The sequence below is a fragment of the Alligator mississippiensis genome, chromosome 1, assembly GCF_030867095.1.
Source record: "Alligator mississippiensis isolate rAllMis1 chromosome 1, rAllMis1, whole genome shotgun sequence".
Taxonomy (NCBI): Eukaryota; Metazoa; Chordata; order Crocodylia; family Alligatoridae; genus Alligator; species Alligator mississippiensis.
The window spans coordinates 266,769,923-266,788,321 of NC_081824.1; the positions used below are offsets into that span (position 1 = coordinate 266,769,923).

The 18,399-nt window shown below is 47.1% G+C and overlaps 2 non-coding genes across 2 annotated transcripts; one reads left to right on the top strand and one right to left on the bottom strand.

Annotated features, from left to right (window-relative positions):
• Window positions 1-12,673: 12,673 nt before the first annotated feature.
• On the top strand, window positions 12,674-12,745 carry TRNAP-AGG (transfer RNA proline (anticodon AGG)). Its single transcript has one exon. It is a non-coding gene; the product is annotated as a tRNA-Pro (tRNA).
• Window positions 12,746-12,970: 225 nt separating this feature from the next.
• Window positions 12,971-13,042, bottom strand: TRNAP-CGG (transfer RNA proline (anticodon CGG)). The gene has a single exon. It is a non-coding gene; the product is annotated as a tRNA-Pro (tRNA).
• Window positions 13,043-18,399: the final 5,357 nt, after the last annotated feature.

An 18,399-nucleotide genomic window follows, 5' to 3' on the forward strand; every position in this document is an offset into this window, starting at 1 on the left:
CCCCACATACCCACGCACACATACACTCAGGTACCCAAGACATGCACCCACACGTACACACACACTGAGGTACATAAGACATGCACCATACACACATGCACATGCACTGAGGCACAGAACACGTGCATAAACACTGAGGCACAAACCACATGTGCATGTGAACAGACATATACACTGAGGCACATAACAAATACATGCCTGCACACACACACACACACCACGTGCGCATGCATACACACATACACGCACCCCAGGATTTAAACCAGCTGGGCCTGTTGAGATGCATTTCAGGGTGCTGAGGAAGTCTGAGCCACTGGCAGCCATAATTTGCTAAGTCTCGCATGATGAGAAATTCCAGAGGAGTGGAAAAGGATGAAGAGGGTGCTCATCTGTAAAGAGGGGAAGAGGAGGCCCCAGAGAATTGCAGAGCAGGATGTCCCACTTCAACAGCTGGGAAATTCTAGAGCAAATTATGAAGTAGTCAAATGTTGAAACAGGAAGAAGGCAAAGAATGCTTTCCCCTCCTGTTGTAAAGGTGTCAGAGGACAGAGAGAGAGAGAGAGAGAGAGAGAAAGTTCTCACTCTGACAAGCTTACAAGAGTAGGGTGGAGGGATTTGGGGGGTTGTTTGTTTTTTGGCCTTCCACAGAAGCACTGGGGGACCGGCTACAGCCAAGGCTGGGGATTATGACTGGAGAGCCAATGTTCCTGCTGAGACTTTCATCCAGAGATTCTGCACTCGGCCTGTAACAGGGTTGAGCTCTGGGGTGGCTGTGACACCCCCTGGTGGCCCCATAAGTTGTGCCCTGCTCTGCCTCTAGGGTACCCTCCCTTCCTCCTCTCCTGCCACACCCTGATGTACTTACTGGATTGAAAGACCTAGAGCAAGCCTTACTCTGGGCAATAGCCAACAGGTCCCTCCTGAACACAGCTGGCCTCAATCCTGCCCTTGAGATGTGCAAGCACTCTCAGCCCATCCGTTCCCCCAAGGCACCTATAAGTTTTAAAGGCTAATTGCATGACTCCATCCATCCCTACACCACATCTGGTGCCTTACAGATGGTATCAATCAACCCAATCAGTCCTTTGTAGGAATCTTGGCCTCTGCGCCATCTCTCTCTCTGGGTCATTTAGCTCAAGATCCAGTGTTGGATCTGGTATCTTGATCCCATGCTCCACCCTGCCCTGGCCCTCACATTCCACTCTGCCCTGGGCCTGCCCCCAGCAAGGCTCAAGACAATCATACGCTCCTAGGGCACTAACGGGACCTCTGAAAACCACCCCTCAGTCCCTTCTACAACTACCGTATGAGCTATAACCAAGAGATAAGCCAGCTGGCTATAATGCAAACTCTCTCTTCTGGTCCCACCAACATCAACAAGAGGGGAAACAGCACACTGCCACTTTAAAAGGGAAAAACCTTCCCCCATTTTGAAGCATGGTAGGCAAACACCCTTGGGGCAGCCCTGACTAGGTACTAACATAACCCTCAGCTCTGGATTATATTTTGGTAAACTCCCAGAGTCTCACTGGTAACCCCAAACAGATCAGAAGTCCAGCAAACACTCCCTTGCAGCTTTCTTTAGCAGAAGCTCCTTCCCCTGAAGTTTGCAGGGCCAGACTTTCTGCAATGGGTCTGGATCTGGCTTATATTCCTCCCAGGCCCTGCTTCTTTCTGTTCAGATGACCCCACAGGGTAGGCTGCAGGTGCCCTCTGTTTAGTCTCACTGCCTGTCTTCGTGGCAGCTCATGCAGCAGTGCCTTGTCACCCCTGCAGAGCTCCAGCCTGAAGTCCTACTGTGGAGCAACTAGCACTGCAACAGGCTTCCCATGACTAATACAGGCCTGGTCCTATTGTACAGTAAGCACTCATAGTTCTTGCTGCCCTAGGCCAGCTCTCCTGCAGCTTTCTCCCTCTCAGTCTCCCCCTGCCTGGGGCTCTCCCTGGACCCTTTCTCCTTTAAAGTAAGTAGCAGGGAGTCCTAGGCCCTGTGTTACATGGACACATCACCACAGTTGGGATCAGTAAGGAATTTTACCCTATGATCAGACTGGTATGGCCTATGAGTGGTTCTACCTTCCTTTCTAGCAGAGGAGTGTAGCCCTCTTCCTTGCAGGAGCAGGACGTTGGCCACTGTTATCCCCTGCTCTTACCTGTGACAGGTTAGGATGTTACGTCTTGTGGTCATGTCAGGGTTGACTGTGTAGTTTTACTAAGAGGTTAGACAATTAATTTGTATAGGATGGTTTGGATAGGGATGGTTCTGCCTCTGGTGGGGTCTTGCACTAGATGACATCTGAAGGTCACTCCCAGCAGTACTTTTCTATGCTTCTATAATTCTAGGGTGAGCACTACAGGCCACAGACTTAAGTACAAATCATGCCAAACAGTTTGATTCCTTCTTTGACAGGACAACTAGTTTGGTAGATGAAGGAATGGACATTAATACCTGGACCCTTATCAGGGCTTTTGATGCAGTTCTACTGTGACATTCTCATAAGTACCCCAAAGTAATGTGGGCTACATGGGATTACTGTTATGTAGACATATAATTGGTTGAATAACTGCAAGCAAAGCATAACTATCAATGAGTCAGTGTCAGAATGTCAGAGGGTTTCAATGTTTCCAAGGGGTCTATTCTGTGCTTTGGTAAGGGTTTCATAGCAGTGTAGCAGTTTGCTAGCTCAAGGATCCTGGGGCAGTAAGCAATAGAGGTGATTAGAATTACACACTGCCTAGGCAACGGGCCAGCTGCCTTAGATAATTAGTTGGCAGGAAGATAAAAGGCTTCCAGGAAGGGTAGCCAAGGAGAGAGACTTTGGGCACCTACACATGAGCAGCAAGGCTGCTCTGACATGTGGTAATTGCAGTGTCGGAGCAGACTCAATTAACTGAGTTTACTGGATTGTGGTAATTATTGCGCACCAGCAGCTTCCACTGCCTTGTGTATCAGGGTTCCTGCATTTCAAAATGGGGCTGGGGGTGCTTTATCTAAAGTTTGTTCAATGAGCTTTAGATAAAGTACCCCCACTGCCATTTTGAAATGCAGGGACACTGATACACTAGATGCTCTAGGTGCTTTTATTAGTGTGTCCAGCTGAGCTGTTCTGATTAAAGCGCCCCCCCCCCCCCCCCCAAGAGCATGTGCATAAATATCCTTTGTGAAGAAACCAGAGGGAGAGAGTTAGGCTCCTAGGAAGAGGAGCTACAGCAGGGGTGAGAAAAGTGGCAGATGCAGCTAGTGGGTGAACTCCATTTCCTAGCTGCCCTGTCCACATGGCTCCTGGCCCTCTCCATGGAGGACCCAGGAACAGGGGGGCCATGACAGTGTGGGGCCATTGAACTGCCATAAGTGTGGATCACGGCTCTGCCCCACCCCTGGCCCCACACCCCCAGGGTCTCCATGCAGACCATGGGGGAGCAGCACAGGCAGAGCGTGTGGCTGGGTGAGGAGCTGCTCCAGTGCTGGGGAGACCCAGGATCTTGAGGCAGTGACAGTGCAGGGCTGGAGCCAGGGCTGAGCCGTGATCTGCTCCCCGCATGCCCTTGCCCGCAGAACCTGTGCTCATTGCAGGAGCCACAGGCAGCAGATTGTGGCTCTTCCCCAGTCTCACCCCCATGCTGTCACCACTGCAAGATCCCAGGTCTTCCCAGTCTCACCTGCCTATCTTGCTCCTGGCCATGGCCCCATCCCAGTTGCTCAACTGTGTGCCCTGCCTGCATGGGTCCCACCCCCTGTGGTGGGTGCAGGATGGATGGGCCGGGGTGCTGGGACAGCAGGACTGGGTCTGGCAGTGGCAGCCAGAAGGAGCAGCTACTGAAGGGGCTGCTGGCAAATGGAGTCCACCACAGGGCAGATCTGGCCCATGGGCTGGGCTTTGCCCACACCTGAGCTAGGGACAGGCAGACAGCTGAGAGGCCAGAGCTGAGAATGGAGAGCTGGGTCAGTTCATGGTCAAGCCCAGTACTTATGTCCTGAGAGTTGGCTGGAGGCTGTGAAAAGGATAGTAAGATATGGAGAGAGCCTGAGTGTGCCAAGGGTTAGGTGTTTATGTTGACTGTGTCCTGCCAGGAGGGAGTTTCCCCAGGAGGAATAAAGACAGTGTAAAGGCTGTAAACAAGTAGTGAAAGACTGGGTGTGGAGCTAATTAACCCCAAAGGGTGCTACAGGATACAAATCCTTGGTAAAATAGGATTAAAGTTTAGGTGGATCTTGATGAAGGATTACAGACAGTGAATGATGTTCACCAAAGACAAATATACGATCCACACACAACTGGGATAGCTGGGTTTGCAGCTGCATCACCAACAAGGATCTGGGGTTATATTTGGATGGCCCACTCAGCATGAATGTATTGAGTCAGTAATGTGATGCTTTCACAAAAAGGCAAATGCAATTTCAGATTGCATTAACAGAAGTATTGCGTGTAATAACCTGAGAGATGATAATACCCCTCTGGCAGTGGTTAGACCTTAGCTAGAGTATAATGTCTAGTTCTGGACAGCATTTAAAAAAAAAAGATGTAAAGAATCTGGAGAGGATCCAGAGGCGAAGAACAAAGCTGATCAAGGAGTTGGAATGTAAGCTGTATGGGTAGGGACCTACCAAACTCACAGGCACTGGTGGCCAGTTACATCCTTCTAGGAGACAGTTTTTTGCCAGCTCTTTGCCAGCTTTTTTAACATAGCCAGTTCCCCACGCTTTTTCAGGGGGAACTGGCTATTTCATGGGAGACTGCCAATTATATGATTTCTGTGAAAGCTGTGAAATTGTGTATTTGGTAGCTCCCTATGTATGGGGAAGGATTGGAAGGACTAGGTGCATCTGGTTTGGTTGATAGGAGTTTGGAAATATTTGAAAGGCTATTTATAAGGGGGCTGCTGAGGGTAGGACATAAAGCATTGAGTTTAAACTGCAACCTAGCAGATTTACATTGATGTAAGAAAAACTTCCTAATTGTAATAACCATAGGAAAACAGAACAAGCTGCCTAGGGAAGCTGTGGAAGATCCTTTCTTGGAGGTTTACCTTATGAAGGATGGTTTAAGAATGATACATCTGGAAGCTTTGCAGGGGGTTGGTCTAGATAAGGGGTGTCAAGCATATGGTCCATGGGCTGAATTCAGCCCATGGAGCTGTATGGTCCAAACTGTGAGTCGCTAGACCGACCCATGTGCCAGCCCCAGCCCCATGCACTGCATGCGGCACATGGGCTGGACCCAACGCTGGAGGTCAGTCCAGGCTACCACATGCAGCCCAAGCCCAGGAACCCCTGTGCTGAGTGCACAATGAGCACTGTCCCCTGGGACTGGTGTGTGCTGCGTGCAGTGCACAAGGCTAGAATATACACACTGCCCACAGACGCTGGCACTGCAGATGCTCCACAGGAGGTCAGTCCAGGTCCAGCCTGCAGACCAGCTCAGCAATGCTCATCTGGCCCGTGGGTGCAGATGAGTTTGGTACCTCAGGTCTAAATGATCTCTGATGTCCTTTCTAACCCCATGATTGTCTTTGGAGTTTTTTCTTTAACTCTCCAGGTTTGGGAATCATGTGATTACATAAGAGCCTCAAGTTCTATTTACAACAACAACAAAAAAATCTCACAATGTCTTGAAGAGTCTGAAAATGTAAAGTCTAGTGCTCAAGCAAAAGTGGGCAAATAAATGCCCCTTGAATTTACTATCCAAAAAGCTCGTGATTTTCAGTCTCATGATTTTGGGGACTTGGAAGAAGGGTTTTGGTAGGACTGGGACTTTATCCATCTGCCGACCTCAAATGACTTGTTGTGTCCCAGCCTGCGCCACCTATGCCTACCTGCCCTTTTATTGCACAGGTTGTGTCCAGTTCACCCCTTCCCCAGTTATCTTTTTATGCCACCCTCATGTATCCATCTACTTGTTCTTCCAGATCTCAGCCTGCACCATCCAACATACCTGCCCAGCCACATCCCACCTTGTGGTACTGTAGCAGAAAGCCCCCTTTTCCTCTAATGTAGCAGAAAGCCCCCTTTTCCTCTTGCCTGCATTTGCTCTCCCCTCTTTGGATATGTTTCTCTTTTTCTACCTTTTTCTTCCTTCCTCTCTCTTTCACTTTAAGATAAGGAATTGTATTTTAAAATTTGTGTGTGTGCATTTTGTATCTCCCCCTGTAGTTTGGTATTTTTATCTATTTGTGTGCCGTGGCATTTGTAACTTATATTTTATACTCCTCACCTTTCAACTTTCAACTGAATATCTTATACATTGTAACAATGTTAACAAGGGCAGGAATCAAACTGTCATTCTCTGTATCAGGCTGGCCTCTGAAAGAGCGAGTGAATCAGTGATTGAATGTGTAACATAGTAGCAGGCAGCAGTTATCCCCTGGAAGCTGCAGATCGACCACTCCCAGAGCCCTATTCTAAATTCATCAACAATTCTCCCAAACCTGCACGTACATGCGGACAACCCCTGGGGCTGACAGATGCTTTCCAGTAGCCACCGAGGTGGGGGGGGGAAGTCCCATGAGGGTCAATGACCCCTGGATTGGGCAAACCAGAAAACTGGGGAGTCACCAAAGTCTGCCAGGGACAGATAAAAGGCAGTGAAAAGTGACCCTCAGTGGTGCCCTCTTGATCTCCAACTCGACCAGACCTGTCCAGCCAGAAGGACCAGCCGGCGACCCCCTTCTGGAAGATAACACCACACTGAAAGAAGCCTCAACGACAGACTCCAGCGCTTGTAGGATAGGTATACCTGACTCTGTAGCCTGCTACTGTGTGTGTGTGTGTGTGTGTGCATGTGTGCATGTGTGTGTGTGGACCAGCCCCAAGGTTTATGATTACAGTGTTTCAATCCGCCTAATAAACTAGAATTTTAAGGATCCCGAGTTGGACGTTTGTAGCCAACAGTACCACTACCCCGTGCACTTCACTTGTGTTCCAGCCGTGTCATAATCACTACCTACTGGGTACACCTACATGAGATGCTACATCGTATAGCAATGAGCTATGGCAGTATAGCTTGTTGCTATGGCAACATAGCATCAGTGGGCATGAACCATGATACTGCCGCTACTGCGCAGTAGCTCGTTGCTACTGTGCAATAGGGTCAGAAACAATCTGTGCAGCACTGGGACTACTCAGTACCAGTAGTTACTTGCTTTAGTAAGTACTAAATGTCTGTGCAGTAATAACTGCACAGTTGAGTGCATGTGTAGACATGCCCTGCGTTTCTTACTTTGTGCCACTGGGCCATCAAGTGAGATGGCAGTCCATTGGTGGCACACCTAAGTAGTAGAAGTCAGGGTAGATTTGTGCCTAAGTGAATGCAGCAGACCCATGATTTAATTCATCCATCGTTTAGTTTTAAAAGCAATAACATTATGAATTGTCAGGGATAACTCCTTTAATCCACTCACACCATTCCTTGTTGCTTTGCTATTACTTAGCAAACTGCTGAGCAGCTGAAGTGCTGTCCCAGCAGCACAGCTTCCAAAGCATTGGGTGAAATCTGGACATAGTTTTGGTGTTGACTGATATTTCATAGATTTCATAGACGCTAGGGCTGGAAGGGACCTCGGAAGATCATCGAGTCCAACCCCATGCTGAAAGGGCAGGAAGTCAGCAGGGGTCATAGGATCCCAGCAAGACAGACATCCAAATGTCTCTTGAAGGCGTTCAAAGTAGGTGCTTGAACTACCTCCAGCGGCAGTCTATTCCAACCCTTGGGGGCTCAGACAGTAAAGAAGTTCTTCCTTATGCCCAGCCTGAAACGGACATATGTAGGTTGCAAAATAATACTTGGTCAGGTTTCATGAAGCAAAAGCCACAGAAGTTTTAAGTGAACTAGTTGGTTCCAACTGGAATTAGTCTGATTATTGCCCAGCACACTTCAAGGCAAAAACTAGATTGGTTGGGTGTCTTCAGTATTTATTGCTAGAAATTAATGTGTTTAGATTTCCTATAAATTTGGAGCTAAGGCTAAATTTAAAAGGAATGTTTTAGGGATAGTTAACATTGTTATATGTTCTTTTTAACATAAAACTCACTATAGGTTCAACTTAAATTTACTCTTAGTGCAGCTTTTATCTGGGAATATTGATTATGCTCTCTGTAATAATTTGACAGGCAAATTATATTTACAGTGATGTCTTCAGGAACTAGAATGCCTCTAGGACTTTCTTATCATGCTTTTTTTTCCTAGGATGAAGCTCCCAGATGTGCTATGAGGTGTTTGCAGTGTGAGAATTTCAGCGTGTTTGTGCTTTTCTTAAAGTTGAGCAATGCTAGTAGCATCTCAGTTTTTTCTCCCCCTTAAGACTGATTACTTTTGCTTACCTAGTTGACCTGCAAAGCCCATCATTTTTAAGCACGTTTTTATCAAACATAGATTCCTTTTGAAGATTTCTTGCAAATATTAAAGCCTGTTTAATGCAGACCTAATCATACTATGCTACTGTATGGTTTGGGGGAAGTCCCAAAAGGCTCATTAGGCTGTTACCTTGCACACTAGAGATAATCACAGTTATAGTCTCATGTTTACTCTCATCTCTTTCGTGGAAGCCTCTATTTGTATATTTTTTTAACCATACAGGCAATCCTCACCATTCGCAGGGGATATGTTCCTGTGATTCCCGTAAATGGTAAAATCCGTGAATAGGGCACTGCATTCATGAATGCAGTCTGCTTTCATGGACGTAGTGCCCCTGGTGGCTGGGGGTGGGGCAGGGCAGGGGCATGGCTCCAGTGGCGGGAGCCTGGTGGCGGCAGCAGGAGTCTGGTGGCAGCAAGCACAGAACTCCCAAGGAGCTCCAGTAAGTGTTTAAAGTATATTTAAAATGCGGGTTCAGCATTTGTGAATATGTGAAACTGCAACGAATACTGAGGGTTTCCTGTATATCTTAATAGAGACACAATTTTTGCCATATTTTATGGGCTTTCTTTTTCATTACATCTGTTCAAAAACTTAGAAAGTTCCTTCCTGCATGCCAGATCAAAAATGCTTATAATGTAAGACCCTTCACAAGTAATTAAGGAAGCACTGAAAATAAGGATACTGAAGAGAAGCCATGTGGTTTTTCTGCTCCTATAGCTGAAGGTTAATTTGCTATCCCCACATTTCCCATCAGCTATTCAGTGGTTCTGCCCATTTTTTCTGGACAGTAACACCAGAAAACTCAGTCTTTTACTTCAGCTTCTGCTACATATAACTATTCCTTCAAGGGTCTTTCCTGTTTCCCAGAGATCTTTAGTTTTTGACTTCCTTTTACTAACAGGAGTAGCTGCACCTCCTTACAGGGAGGCAACACAGGGGCTGTCAGCCATTCCCACCTCCTCCCCATTTCAGAAATGAAGCTGTAATGTCAAACATTTTTGTTATAATTTACTACAAAAAACAACACAAAAGAGGAAATTACAAAATTCAATTAAATTTTATTAAAATAATAAATGATATGTCATAAAAATAACATAGCTAAGTGACAAACTAAACATTAAACACAAAATTAATAACAAATAAAAACTTTGATTACCGAGATTCCAAGACTCAGAAGACAACTCTGCATGCCTTTGCTGCCACAACTCTGATATTGTTTGTGATGGGTCTATATTTTGAGCCACAGCATTTTCAATAGATACAATGGCCAGCAAAGATAGTTTGCTGTTTCCCATGGTTGAATGATCACAAATATGTTTTTATGAGCTTCAACTTTGAGAAACTCATTTGCCACTCGCCACTGATATGGGCTTGGTTAATAGGATCTTGAGTGCTCCATGTGCTTGAGAAGTTGTCATGAGAAGTTCATTGTCATAAATAAATTGTAGAACTTCTTAAGGAGCACTACAACTTATTTGAAGTAGACTTTCTTTCTTTAGTCTAATTTTTTTTATTTCTTTAGATAGCCAAGTTTTTTGGCGAGGTTGACGGTGTTAATGTCAGAGCTCTTTCCATATGTCAACGCACAGTATACATCCTACAATGGTTCTTCATTTTTTTTTTTGTGAGGGAGTCATGTAATCTTACATAGAAAGACCCAAAGGTTCACATGTTGCAAGTTTGAACCTGACTTCTGGATTGTTAATTGTTTTATTTTTACATGCATAGCTAAATTGATGTTTTTTACGGTGAGCGCAAGGGGTTGCTTTAAACACTAGATCAACATCAAGATTTTCAGCTATTTCCTTGGTTGTTGTCAGAACTCCTTTGTACATGACTTCCCTGTAGTTTACAATATAGTCATGACAGGCATTTATCAAGTTTGTGGTTGGCAAAAAGTAAAACAAGTGTCCTGGCACTTACTTGCAAATGTTTGCACACTGTTCCTACAGCATCTTGGCATATGCTTGCATACACTGGCATGCCCTTGCAAATGCTCAGCTGCCTCCCTCCCCATGGGTGGTGCAGCTCTGGTATGTATTACTATTCAGGAAGCTAAGGGAGTTAATGGCTCGTTAATGACCAACTGTTCTTTACTTCAGGTGTATTAACAATCATCTTCCTTAGGTGCCAAAGCTGCACCCACCCTCACTTGCAGAGCTGCACTGAGCCCTGGACAGTCGCCCACACTGCGCACCTCTAAGACTGGCTCTGCCTGAAATAGTTGCATTTGATTTTGCTTTCATCTTCAACTAAATAATATAGTGCTAGCCCCCTAACATATTAGTCAAGCATCCAGTTTCTTTCTAGCTGGAGAAAAATGTGTGTTGTGTTATATGTGGTGATGTACCACACCACCTGCACCCCTTTTTCAAAAGTCTAGATTTGCCCATAGGGTGAATACTGTGATACTGACTATTCTCAGGTAATCATGAGTGAAGTGTTAGAAGAATAAGTGCTGAAACCATCTTTGCAAATCGTCCTGAGGAGTGTCCTGAATTCCCCTCCACATTATGCTCATTCACTTTGCCGTGTTATTATTACTATGCTTTCAATAACAAATGAAAGTGGTTCCAGTGTAAGGATTAGATGTGGTACAACCACGCCACAGTCTGAGCTGTGCCTGTAACCATGGAAACAGCATGATCAAATATACAAGACCTCATTTTCATCTGAGCTTCTGGAACTGCTTATATAGGGCAGCAGGACCCAGTATTTTTTGGGGGGGGGGGGGAAGGTGGGAAATTGATTCATGTTCTTTTGTTTTCTTTATGCTACAGAGAAGGCTTGAAATGTGTTTTGGAAACAATGTTTCTTCTACCCTAGTCAAGTTTCAGGAACAGATTAATACAATAAACTCAAGAGAGAGCGATAACAGGCAAATGACTATTGTAAGACTGCCTGGAGCCCCTGTTCCAAACCAATTTACACATCTATCAAGTGTCCTTAATGTTTGGGATGAAAAAAAAATCATATTTTCTCTTCAAATGGGAGTAATTGTAAGCAAAATAGCACCTTGGGCTTATTAGCAATATACTCTTCCCCCCCCCCACACAAAAAAGAGACTTAAACCTATTTTTATGCTGCTATCATACTGATCAGCCAGATATGCTTAGGTTGGCTGCTGGGCCTAGCATGCATTTCTCCAACTTGATCCAAATAGAGTTGCCTAAGAAGCCTACAGGTTTCAGCCTAGAAATGGTCTCAGGGGTGTCAAACCTAGAGTCCACAAGTCACATCTGGCCTGTGGAGCTGCCATCTGGCCTGCAGTGGCTGGAAATTCAGGAGTGGGATGAGCAGGAGTGGGGCCTGCTGCCAAATTCCAGTGTACAGAGCCCTGTTGGGGACATGTTTCAGCAGGGGGAAGCAATGGCTCCATTAATCCCCATGATTCCATGATGCCAATCTCCCCATCACTGCTGCTCACCCTGCCACTGGAGATGAGTCCAGTAAGGAGCCCTGTGGTCAGGATGCAGCCCAGGGGGCCCCAAATGAGTTTGAAACCTCTGGTGTGTCTCATTCCAAGTAACATTGCTTGGAGGCAATGCCATTCAATGCGAACAGTGCAACAGCACCCCCCTCAGTGTTGTGCTTCCTACACAGATGGCAAGTCTCTGAACTACATCCCCATTCAAAACACTGTTTCAAAATGAATGCAGCTGTGGTTTGCCCACACAGAGATCTGTAGTGCTGCTCTTTTGATTAGTCTTGGCTTAAACCAAGAGTGCTCAACAGATCCAGTCCCTCGTGCCATGTCATCTGGCCCACAGGGCTCCCGACTTTGTGGGCTGTGGTCCTACATGCTAGATTGAGTGTGCAGGGTGGTGCGGGCCCCAACCCCAGCACACAGGGTCCCCAGATCCTGGCTAGGTAGGAGTGGAATGGGGTCCCTGGAGCCTGATCCCCGTGGCCTGAGGAGGTCCCTGCAGCCTGATCCCAGCACTCGGGGGTGGTGCGGGGCCCAGTCCAGCCCATGGCTCAGCCCGGCACCATTCATTACTAATATTGCTACCCTCATAACTAGCCTCGTTATTTGTTATGGCTGCTATTATCATCACGATTCCTGTACTTGCTCTTTCACTCTATGGTTTCATTTTACTAAACACCTTTACCAGTTTTTACGATAAATGCTTCTTTCTTATCTCCCTTTCTTCATTGTCGTGGTCCGCACTTCTCCTGCGAGCAGCAGGCTCAACCGTGGGTGCGGGCCGCCGGGAGAGGGCGGCGGAGGAGCAGGGCGCAGCCGAGGCAAGGAGCCCCAGGCCGCTGGGGCAGAACATGGAGCTTCCTGGGCGGTGGAGGAAACCTGTTGTACAGGCGGCTCGTTGGTCTAGGGGTATGATTCTCGCTTAGGGTGCGAGAGGTCCCGGGTTCAAATCCCGGACGAGCCCATTTTTTTTTTTTTCCTTTCGTTTGCCTGCGCCCTCCCCAGCGCCTGCAAACCGATTTGGGGTTGAAATTGCTCTTTAGTTCCCCGAAGGGCTGACACGGGAGAGGCTGCAGGTTGCCAGGCCCTTGGGTGTACGGCGCTGCCCCCCGCGCTTTTCCCCGGCAACAAAAAGCTGCGGGCGGCTGCGAGGCACAAAAGGGAAGGCCGCCTGGCCCCCGCTGCCAGCGGGCTCGTCCGGGATTTGAACCCGGGACCTCTCGCACCCGAAGCGAGAATCATACCCCTAGACCAACGAGCCGCTCTCTACTGCTTGCGCCGCCGCGCGGCTCTTCTCTGCGTGCCCGCCTCTTTGCTTGGTCAGTACCATTTAGTTATTTGTGGGCTCCGCCCTTTCCCCCTGCCGGGCGAACCAGTGGTTCCGCCCCTGCCGGAAGAGCCTACTGCGTCACACAGCTGCCAGGAATGAAGAGCCTCCCCTGCAGCCTGATTCGCGGTGTCTTTCCCGCTCCTCACTGCCTGTGTGGGCAAGACCACTGTGCACTCATGGGGGGGGAAGAAATGCCTCCGTCTCCTCACACTTTGTTGCTCGCAGGCAGCACGCAGCTAAACCGGGCGGAGCCATTCCGAGCAGAGAGGCGGCTTTATTACCCCCCAGCTCATTTGTTGTTTATTCTATAATAGGGACAAGCTGCCGCACGTCCTCCCCCTCCTGCTGGAGTTATGGTTTGCTCCATAACCCACCGTTCTATTGAGAGTGTCCAGGGTCCGTGCAGGTGCCCGGATGTTGCTACCTTCCTGGTACCTTCCTCCCCGCGGTGTTCCCGCGGTGACTCGTGCGTGGGGCTCTGTTTGTCTGTGTGCCTGTGCTGCGCGCGAGGCTTGCGTGGGGTCTTGCAGCCAGCCCGTTGCTGCGAGGCAGCGCGCCCAGAGCTGCTCCTGGCTTGCTATGCAGCCTTGCCCGGCCAAGCCCGTGAGGGTGCACTGTTGTCACGGGGACTGTAGGAACCCAGCCTATGGATGCCAAGGGGGTGTACCTTCAGCAAAAGGGGCTTGGGGTCCATGGTCTCATCTCAAAAGCCTTATTTGTTACTTCATAGACCTGCACAGAGTCAGCTTTGACTACTTGGCTCCCAGTTCACTCTCTCAGGTCCTGCTTGGTGCTACCTGAGCCCTCCCACTTATGTCTGCTGGTGAACTAGCCTTACTCAGCTCCAAGCATGAACGCCACATGCCCCCGGAGGCTAGGGGGCACAGTGAGCTCCCGCAGGTGGCAGCGTGGCTGCGGCAAGAGGGGAGCTCCTGCAGGCAGCCACAGTACTGTTGGCAGCAGAGGGTGAGGTGAGCGGTGAACACCCAGGGGCGCCTGCTGGCAGTGTCAACAGTGCCTTCTTGCAGGGGGTGCACATGCACCAGTGTGCACCCGCTATGCATCGCCAGTAGCTCCAAGGCTGGTCAAAACACGCTGCTGCCATCAGTAGTGGCCCTTGTGCCTCACCCCAGCCTGTTTACTGGCTTGCAACCCGGTTTAAACAAAACAGAAAACCATAGAAGAGTGCCATGGAAAAACATAACTGCCTGGCATAAGTGGCACTAGAAATTATTATCTGGGGGGGCTGGGCAGTGCAGGGACTCCATCCCTCCCTTCCTCAGGGCTGTTCAGAGGCCGGCATGCACTGGTGCTGTGCACGGCAGTGGAGAAGCCCGTAGTGGGGGCGCTGGGCAGGGCACTACAGTGTCAGTGGGCCACTGCAGCTGCTGTCGCTGTCCCAGTTAGGGGAGGCTAAGCCCTGTGAGCCCTGGCCTTCCACCGCCTACACTGCCTGGTCCCTGTGTTTTCATGTTACATTCCTTTCCACATTCCTTTGTTTGTATTTTCTTTCTTGAGATTTGACAATCTAGCCAGGAAACTTGTATTTCCACACTTCTTATCTATAAAGCACCCGCATGCCAACACTGTTACATAAATAATAGCTTAGCAATAACTTAGCCTTGGCAAGAAATGCTTGGCACATCTCCACTGCTACTACAATCAACACCCCTATAACAAAACCATCAGAACTGATAGCTCTTACACATGCCTTTCCGAAAAGGTGATATGCCTGATCCAATGGACCAGCAACTACCTGGGTAAAAACTAAACAGCAGCTATGCACTAGAATGAACTCTTACTGAAAAAATATAAAGGACAGACATACACACACCCCATTACAGGCACATTTCTCACAGAACATGTTTTCCCTCTCTGACCTAACTATCCTTGTGCTCAAGGGAAATCTACCTAACACCTTTAAAAGGCAAACTTGGGAACATAAGTTGACTGGACACTAAGAATCAATGATTTAACACTGATATTGGTTGCATGGCATATTATAACCTACCCAATTCCTGAACTCTCTCCACACATAAAAGGAGATAATGACCATCCTCCCTTTTGATAGATCCTCATCTTCCATCTTTTTTTCTTCTGCTAATTGTTTGCCTGCTACCACTAGGAATTTCTCTCCCAATTCTTCCTTTTTTTTTTTAACTATGTTATGCTGGTTTTCACTCCTCAGACCTGAAAAAGAATGTCTTGCATTCTTGCATTCAAAACCATGTCTAACTCTATCCCAATGTCATATTGAATTAAATAGTTTGAATGTTTGTAAAGGTTGCCCATTAGCCAGTTTCAGGAAGAAGATAAGATTTATCTCCTTATCTAGCTCATTGTTTTGGGGACTACGTGCAAAAGGTCCTAACTTTGCTTAAAGTCTTAATTTAAATTTCATCTTTTAGAAACCTTTTACAAAGAGAGCAAATATCCTGAATTCCAAGAGATCAAACCCTAAGGCCTTTTGACCAGATTAGTAAGAAAAGGGCATTTGCAGTGATATGGAAGTTTCCCAAAGGTAATTTAAAATGCTCAACAAAGGCAAAAGAATCTGTTGAGTAAGATCCGAGCCCAAATTTGGGGGTAATGACAGATTGAGTAGGAGGAGCCCACTGACGGCAGCTCACTCAATAAAAACTGTAACTTACTGTCCCAATTTGGAGGTGACTATACTTGTAGAACAACGAAGGAAAAATCACAAGTATAGCCCGGGTCAGACTGATCACCTGAAACACCCTCTCCGTGAACACGAATCTCTTAGTTCACGCTGAAGCTGCAGAGCGCCCGAAAGGGACTGAAGGAAGGGGACTTAGTCCTATCACTGCTGAGGCCAGCCTATTGAATTGTATTGCTGAGGCCATTTCATTGAACCGTACTACTGAGGCCAACCCATTAAATCGTACTACTGAGGAATGAAACCATATTTTGGTATTTGGCTTCTCGGAATTCTAGGATTGTAAGTAGAATATGAAAAATAATAGTATTGATTCAAATTTAACTTTTAGTTGTAATTGTAGTTGTTTTTGTAACATTAATTCTTATAGTATTGTTTGGGAAGGAAGTGCATTCGGAGCATTGTTTCTGATATATGTAATTATTGTGTTCTTAATGTTTGTGGTGTTTCTTAAAGCTAAGCAGTGTTATATACGTAGCAAAGAGCTTTAAAATAAAATTGTGTTGTATGAATTAAGTGTGTAATCATTGTGAAATCGTGCAATCAGCTAACTACTCCTCCAGCCAGTGCATCAAAATGAATCAGTAAATTGTGTGGGATTTTCTCTATTCCATAACCCACTAGAGACACCCAACTATGCAGTTGGTCCAATAAAAAAAAAGATCACCCTAAAAATCCTCAAGCATCACATAATTCTTGGACCATCATACCTGCAATATTACTAACACTACTATAAACAATAACACCATTTCCTTTCTCATGGGATGGTTTTTTGTCACCCCAGGGTTTAAAGACTATGTACTTTCCTATGGAGTCTGAGACATCGTTGTGACCATAAAAAGTCTAAAAGTCTAGTCCTAGGAAACGTGCACTTTATACTGGCTAAGTTTATGAGGCAGAAGACGGGGTAGATTTGCACCTTTTAGACTCTTCTGCCTGAATTCAGGCTAAAATAGATAGCTAACTACCTCTCTAAACTTATAATCAGTGCACTGGTGTGTTTGTCTGCCTGGATATAATGTTACACCAGTGAACATTTTAGGCACAAATAAGAATAACCCTACTTATTTTGGGGAAAACTGGAAAACCAGCTTCCTGGACTTCCCACCAGCTGTTCATATGAGCTTAAGGTACTTCTACAGTTGCCTGGGAATCAAATAACTAGTTAAGACCTTTCAGTCTGACAATAACTATATCTTATTTCACCCATCTCCCAGTAATGCGGAACAGGTCAACATTCTGGATGACTTATTTCGCATACAGAAAGGAGAGAGAAAATACTAATGGCGAAGAGAAAATGGGGAGCATGCAGAGCACCTGGGGTATGACAGGGGGCAAAGAAATTGCAGAGATTTCCTATTAAGAAAGATGGGAGGGTGTCACACAGGGAAGTTGTTCTGAAGGAGAGAGCTGAATGGAGTTATGCCAGAAGCCCCTGTTATGCAATGAACTCTGTTCACTGAAGTGACAATGCATATGATGACCCTCAGTCCATGGATTAGAAATGATTATACCTACATCTCCCAGCTGCTCTTAAGTAGGAGGTATGGAGATAGTGTCTGCCCTATTCTGGAGAAGCTGGGGAGATAGCCTGCTTTAATGATGTATTTTTTCACACCTGCCTTCAAGCTCTTTGATTTAGTGTGTGTGTGGAGGTTCCTTCATGAAGTAAATTTGTTCCATCCACTACAATACTTCAAGCTGGCACTGAGCAGCTCTGTCTCCTCCCCCAGGATGATGGTCTGTTATTCTAGAGAGTGAATGCCCTGAGATCCTTTCAAGGGTGTTGAAGGGTGCTACATAGGCTAGGGACAGACATTACACATAAATCAGTTTAAGTGAAACTTGTTTAAGTGAAACTGGTTTAAACCTGTAACAGAATATAAATTCAGTACACATAAACCAGTTTGAGATAAACCTGGTTGAATGTAGTATCAGACTTAACTGATTGAGCTCAAACTGGTTTATGCAACTTCTGTCCCAGACCCTCTCTTGGTTTAAGTTAAACCAGAGTTCCCCATCATCCCACCATGCTCTCTGGGCTGTGATCTCTGCTCCAACAAAGCAGGGTTGGCTCCGCGCCTCCACTCCCTACCTGGAACAGGGAGACAAAGGAGCAGGGGCCTGGCCAGACACTGGCCCCTAGAAGGGGGCAGAGAAAAGGTTTATCCCTCCCCCCACTTGTCCCACCTGCGCAGACCTGCATGTCTCTGCTGCCTGCTCCAGTGGTGGGGACGTGGCCAGCTCAGGCAGTAGCTCAGAGAGAACTGGACAGAGAGGGGGTTGAATTCCCTGCTCCCTGTCCCACCAGCATGGACCTGAGTCAGGTCCCCCCTGTCTGTGTGCTCCCCTGAGTCTGTGTGCTCCCCCCTTGCTGCTGCAGGAGCAAAGGAGGGGCATGGCCAGACGCTGGGTGGCATGGCTCCCTGAGGCAAAGGTCTGTGTCCGTGGGACAGGGAAGGGGGAATCCAGCCCCCTCCCTGGCCAGTTCACTCTGAGCTACTGCCCGGGTTGGGCATGCCCCCCAGCAGAACTTCCCTGCAGTCAAGGGCACACTGTAGCGCCCACTGGCACATGGCTAGAGCCAGTGCAGGCTTATGCCTGCATTTTG